The sequence below is a fragment of the Corvus brachyrhynchos genome, unplaced genomic scaffold (genome assembly GCF_000691975.1).
Source record: "Corvus brachyrhynchos isolate BGI_N302 unplaced genomic scaffold, ASM69197v1 scaffold14, whole genome shotgun sequence".
In the NCBI taxonomy this organism is placed as follows: domain Eukaryota; kingdom Metazoa; phylum Chordata; class Aves; order Passeriformes; family Corvidae; genus Corvus; species Corvus brachyrhynchos.
Genome location: NW_008239110.1, coordinates 2,779,734 through 2,786,605, shown reverse-complemented (window position 1 = coordinate 2,786,605; position 6,872 = coordinate 2,779,734). Strand labels below are relative to the sequence as shown.

The following is a 6,872-nucleotide window of genomic DNA, read 5'->3' as shown; positions in this document are numbered from 1 at the left end:
GGGGGGGGGGAAGCCGCTGGCTGCTGGGCAAGCAGCGTCCGTGGAGGCGCGGGGGAGAGTGGCTACTTGGTTTAGCCGGTAACCTAGTTAGGGAAGCAACATGTGCCCTGGGATTTGGTAGTTGGCTGTGTCAGCAGCCTGGCTCCTGCGGATGAAATGTATTTGTGGGATATTTGTGCTGTTTCATGGGTTTCGTGGCCGTTCCTATGAGTTCGTTCCACTGGAGGGCTCCAGAGAACTAAAATTCACAGAGCAGCATTTGTAAGATACCTGGACTAGTAGCTTGGAAAACGCAGGGTGTTTTTAAATGGAGCCTCAGACAGATGATGGGTTTGAAAGCCTTTTTGCTTTTGGCACTTATCCCTGCAGATTCTCTGTACTTCATTAGACAATCCCACAAAGTTGTTGAACTGAACTTTAATGGGATGTGCTAGGCCTTACAGTTAAGGATGGAGCCACAAAACTGTTCAGGGGGCTGGAACCCCTCTCCGGTGAAGACAGGCAAAGAGAGTTGGGATTGTTCAGCCTGGAGAAGGCTCCAGGGAGACCTTATTGCAGTCTTTCAGTACCTAAAGGGGGCACATAAGAAAGATGGAGAGATGGAGGAAGACTTGTTATCAGGGCCCCGGACAAGGGATGACAGTTTTAAAATGAAATTTAGATTTAGACTGGATATAAGGAAGAAATCTCTTATGATAAGGGCAGTGAAACAGTGGAGCAGGTTTCCCAGAGAGATCGCACATGCCCATGGTTGGAAATGTCTAAGATCAGGTTGGACAGAGTATTCGGCAACGTCATATCATGCAAGATGTCAGACTAGATGGTCTTTGAAGGTCTCTTCCAACCCAAACCACTGGGTGATTCTATGATGTGCTACCCCAGCTGAAATGTACTAAGTTTCTTCTGTAACAAATTACTACGCAGAGTATTCAGCCACCTTGGTTGTTGTTCGCTTCTCTTACAGTTATACCTGTAAATGTTTTCAAGCAAACAGTCTCTTGGAAGGTGTGAGATACAGGGAACATGGGTTGCCCTAAAAGTTTTGTTTTAAGGCAGAGTCAGCCACCTTTTGAAGAGGGGGAATGGTGGTCTTCAAAGCATAAGGCATGTGTACCAGCAGATAGTAATCTAACATAATTTTCCAAAGACAGGGTTACAAATGCCATTCCAGTCCAGCCGAACACCTGTGTTGTTGGTACGAGTAAGAAACCTCTTTTTGGAGTCTAGCTGTGCTAAAAATGGCTCTCATGGGGGTTATGGATGCTGTGGCTCCCCTGCCTGTAGAACAGAGGGGGAACTGAAAGTCTTGCCTTTGTTCGGGGACAGGTCGCTGGGGTTACTGACAGACAAGCTCCTGGTTTTTAATTTGTTTGGTCCAGCAGCAAATCTTGTGCCATCTCTACTATTATGCCATTACAAGACTTTCTGTACTTTGTCCCAGATGACATACAAACTGCTCTGGTAAGAGTGCTTTCTCTGCTTTGGGCTCAGAGGTGTTGTAGGGCTTAAGAGTCCACAAATTTAGCACAGTTCCACAATTTTTCAGTGGCTAACTCACCTTATAAGCTGTAGTGGTAGAGTGGAGTCATAGCTGTGTTTGATTTTTAGTTAGGTGCAGGATTATGCAAAGGTACTATGGGGACAGGAGTGTCCAATCTCACTTCTTTTCATGACTGAGGTATGTAGTGATTCTAAGTCTGCTTTTGGTGAAAACTAATATTTTGGGTAGGTGTTATTAAAGTGTTCTTACTTTCATCACTAGCTGATCCCTTATTAAGTGATAACTGTAGTTATCATTGAGGATGATATCTGCTCATGACCAGCGAGGAGTAGTTTATTTAGCTACTGGTACTATTAATTTTTTGTGCAGAGCATGTTCATTGCAGAGGAAGTTGCAGATGGACCATCCACTTCAGAAAAAAAATGCTGGGTTACAGGGGCAATTGAAAATCCTGCATCAGGACTTCCAGCATAATGATACATGAAGAAAATAATCAGACTGGCCTTTTTTTTGCCCCCCAAACCCAGTAGAGTTTTGACTTAAACTGCCTAAGTTATGATAATGTTTCTGTGGTAGTAAATGTTCTAGCAGTGATTTTGGTACTTTATGGTAATCAAATCATGTGTTTGTCCTTATGTCTTAGAAATACAAAAAATAAGTAAATGATACCTGGCTGCCAATACCTTTTTCTCTTTTAAAAAAGAGTTGTGTTCAGCTCAGTGGATATGTGGATTTAAGTTTGAAATGGCAGACCTTGGAAGCTGTACTGCTCGAGTGACTCCCTGAAGATTTCACAGTACTTTCTCTTTCTTTTTCTTTTTTTTTATTTGACCTTTGTTCACACTGCTTTATCTTGTTAGCACTGTAAATATTAGTCAGACGTAGTGATGTGTGAACTAGGTTCTGGAGAACTTCATGGATACTGAGCAAGCTGTTTTCATCAGTTCTTTTTCTGGTCCTGTATTTTGGATCTTGGTTACACATTTGAAAAGCCTCTGTTCTTCAGTCTGAGAACGGTTCTGATGTTAAAAATGGAGTGGAGCAAAGTTGACCTCCAGCATTTTAGTGATACACAACTATAAGTGAGCTGGAAGATTTGACATGTTCTTTGACTTGACATCATGCTAACAGATGCCAGCAGGCATATAGATATAGCTTCTGGCTCTTAAGAGGAGAAAAGATACGTAGTATCTAGGCATTAAATACCTGCAACAACTTTAGAGTGGTGCCCTAGATGATGTATAGAAGTCTTCCTCCAAGTGAAAGTGCAATGAGTGCAACAGAGTAGCAAGCAAGACACTTACTTCAACTTTTTCTGATTTATTGCAGACTTAACTCACGCCACAAATACTTAATTTTCCAATCAGCTGAGTATAATATAGTAGTAAATGTTAATTCTCCCAAGTCAAATGGAAGCTGGTATGTTTTGTCTGAGTGATGATATGCATTTGTTTTGAGTGAATGTGTCTGCAGACCCTCTGTCGTAACTTGCAGGGTTCATTGCTATGTGGATGCATAGGATACAGTGCTTTTCCAGATTCCCAGATATTTTTAACTGCAGAAGTGTTCTGACTTACCTGGGTCTCCTATGCCAAAACCACCGGCTGATGATAATTCTTGTGACACCCTTTATGCATTAAATTTTCTTCTTGGTGGGGGGGCTCCTTTGGGTATGCAAAGCTGTTTTTCTTGTGCAGTTCTCTGTACAATTGTACAAATTCTTACAGAAGAGTATCCTTTATTCCAGTGACACAGTCATGGAAGAAGTGCTCAGTTTACATCTCCTTCCAGTTTGGAGTACTTTGATATAGACATCTTTGGAGTTTGTACAATGTGTGTCCATTATTGTCTTTGGATTACAGCTTGGTTAGATAGTGATAATACCATGGATGAGCTGCTCTTTCTAATTACTTGGGAGAACTATGTGAACTCTTGGTGTTGTATCCCTAGAGTATTTATCCACTAGTCCTTCCAACCTCGTTGGTGATGTCTTTCCTATCATGACCCTGTTGAAGCAATAGCATAATGGGGGGAAACAGCTCTCCAGCAGCACTTGTTCAGCTTGAACTCTTGGTGGTACTGGCTTAATTCCTGTCTTTCTGGTAACTGCTTTGATCCTGGCGTGGTGAATGTAGGATTAGATTTATCCTGCTTGCAACTGAACAGTTAGACAAAATTCATCATGGAAACTCATCATAAGCTTTCAGTCACTGTGCTGAAACTTCACGGGGTCAATACCAGCTACCTTGAAGGAAAGATAAAAACCTTACATTAGAACAAGGCACCCACATGAAAGGTCAAGAAATCAGGCTCTTGGTTTCAAGGAGCTCTGCTTCTGAAACATCTCCATTTTCCTTTGGGTTCACCTTCAGAGCTTAAGTCTATATGAGATAAAGAAACTCTGCCCACAGAGTGTGTGATGCTTTTGAGATCCTTCTCAAGATGTGACTTGGATAACTTCTGTAGCCCACGTTCTACAAAGAGTGTCAGAGATTAATGTGCCTTTGCTGCTTGTATTGTCTTAAGCTCACACCAAAAGATTACCTAGCTAATGACACTGAATGTTTAATAATAATGTGTTTCAAAACCAGTAATTGCAGTTTGTTACAAACCAGGACTCCTACCTCTTGGGGTCTTTCCCTTCAACTATGTAGATCTAAATATAGTCCAAAAGTCATGGCTGGACTGTCAGGTTATCTTGGAGGATGTGGAACATCTGTCTAGCTTTTTTTTTTTTTTGGTTGGTTTTGATTTTGACCTAGATATCTGACCTGTGAATGGAGTACGAAAGAGTGCCAAAGACTCTTTGTATAGGGATTCTCCAAGTATGCATGGTGGCCTGCTCTTCCTTGTTTATTTAGGTAATGGATATTTCTTTGCTAAATGCAATGCCTGTTTGGAATGCCTGCAAGACAAGATTTTTAGTCACCAGAAAAACTTCTGCAGCAGTGTGTTAAGAGTTCAGTTTGCAAGTAAAACTTGTCAGGCCATCTTGTGTCATATATTGACCTGCTGTTCAGGAATGATGAGTAGAATGATCAGAAAGGTGATGCAACAGCCTCCCCTCAGCATGAGAAAGCTGTTGATTATTGGCTGTGGGTTCTGTAGGTTCCAGAATCATTAGTCTGTCTGTCTACAAGGTTGAATAAATCAGACCGCCAGATTGTGCCCTGAGGATCAGGTCGAATGATATTGATATCTGACATAGGAGTTCCTCACCTTGATCTCTTCAGCTCATGACGCAGCAGAAGGTGTGTGCCACTCTCCTTCTAGTGACAGTTTTATTCCTAGGCTGTCTCCTGATTTCTTGGAGTTGAGATAGTCTAGCTTCTAACAAATATTTGATTTTGTATTCCAAACAATGCTTTTTTTCCTCATTGCTAAGATATTTCACTTTCATTAATTTCCAGGCAAGCCATTCAGAATCTCTGTATCTGCTGCAGAAGCTGTTGAACTGTAAGGTGTTCTGCATAGTTAGGATGTTGTATAACATTCATACTGCGAAGAAGCAGATTGTCAGAGTGATGGGAGTTACTTATAAGGAGCAAGAAAGAGTGCCCAAGATGCACTCATCTGGACAGCTTGGTATGGTTAGTTATCTTCTTGATGCTTTTCTGGAGCTGAGCTAACTTTCTAAGTCTGTGCTTCTTGTCTTGGACTAGCTGCATGAATTGGAACAATTCAGTTATTCCATTAACTGTATTAAATTTTATTTAGGGACAGATCTTTCTTATCTTTCCAGGGGAAATTTCTTGGTATTTTTCAGTTCTGCTGCAGCCAATGTCATAAGGCATTTAAGGAAGGTATTATCTCCAGGATGACAAGCAGGCTTTGTCTTTTGACATTCCCAGGACTGAGCCTTGCTCCTTAAGACTGTTCCTTTCCATTGTTGAGAGGTCAGAGCGCAGTTAGCTCTGCCACAAGTACTGTTGAACTGATAGCAGATTTTATGAGTTTACACTATGAAACTGCTGAGGTAGAGTTGTCCAGGGAACCTGAATGAGCCTGTTAGTGCTCAAGTTCTGTTGGTGGCCTTGTCTAAAAGATGGCCACATCTTTGACATCAGTGGGCACTGAGCTACAGGGGACTTCACTAAGCACTGTGCCATTGGCAAATTCTCAGGAAACCATGCTCTCCTTGACAGGGTACATTCCTGTTGGTATGGAAATATGTAATTTGCTGCAAGATAACTGTGTTTTGTGGGAAGTGCTTGGGGGAGTCTCCCAGAGTGAAAGGTGAGCTTGTGAATTACCACTCAAGATTCTGTTTACTGGTAAGTACCTTGTGATTGTGTGCTTTTCAGTGTGTGGTGTGTCTGGACACATCATACAACTGTGTTGGAAAATAACTTATTATGCAAACAAATAGGTTGAAGGAGTTGCCTTTTTTTCCTAAAAGAACAGGTTAACATTGAGGTGTAATTTGTAGTTGAGATGCATGTTACAATCAAGGAGAGGAGTTGAAAGGTGCCTTTAAAAATATCTGTTCTTTCTATGTCTTTACCCAAAGAAAAGTTAGTTTAAATATTGTAGTAGAGAGTTTGACACCACATTTAAATGTTTGAGTGCTGTTGGCTCTCAGAGGTTGGTAGAGATCAAGGTAAGTCCTATCTGTGTTACTGTCTCAGCTTTTATCATCAGCAGGGGCACCCTCACTAGCAGTCCTCTCAAGGGTGGCACATTTTCATACCGGTAATTTGCTTTAATAAAACTTCAGCAGATCCTGGTCCAGCCTTTGAGTACAAATTTAATTTAAAAATAAAAAACCCCAACATGTGAAAGAACATATTTGAGAACATGTTTGCTCTTAAGAACTCCAGCAAAATTTTGAGATATTATATGAATTTTTCCTAATCTGTTAAGTACATGTAACTGGAATTAAATGTGAATTGATGGGGTGTTTTGCTCATGTGATTGTGCTTCTGTATAAAACAAAAAGAATCCTGAATTGGCTTCTGTTTCTTCATTGGTAAACAGATTTTTAATAGATTCAGGTTCCTGTTCTGTGATCTGACATCAGGGAACAGCTCTTGAAGCACCAATAAATGTTCTTTTGTTTATTTGTGTGTTAGAGAGAGAGAGGGAAAGAAAAAAGGCTATGTCCAATTGAATTGGAGGGTAGAACAGCTAAGTAAAGGAACCTTAACGCATCATCATAAAGGAGGGGTAGTAACTGCATTTTCCTTTGTAAGTAGGTGCCTACAAAATGGATCCATTCTTTGAACCTGTTGCTTTTCAAACCTCTTGTATGCACTAGTGATGTCAGAATGGGTGTGTCTTAATGACTGCTCAGCTGAGGTACCCTTCTGTTAGTGTCTTCTAATGTTTGAATTGAGTAAATTTTAGCCAGTATTCATCTCCCTTCCCCCCC

The 6,872-nt window shown here is 41.0% G+C and overlaps 1 protein-coding gene across 1 annotated transcript in view; it reads left to right on the top strand.

Moving 5' to 3' along the window:
* The first annotated feature begins 596 nt into the window (after nucleotides 1-596).
* Nucleotides 597-6,872, top strand: part of PNISR (PNN interacting serine and arginine rich protein) — a 26,183-nt gene continuing 19,907 nt past the window's right edge. Inside the window, exon 1 of the mRNA XM_008637736.2 lies at nucleotides 597-5,775. The gene's annotated coding sequence lies outside the window, so the exon portion shown is untranslated. The remainder of the gene's footprint in view (nucleotides 5,776-6,872) is intronic.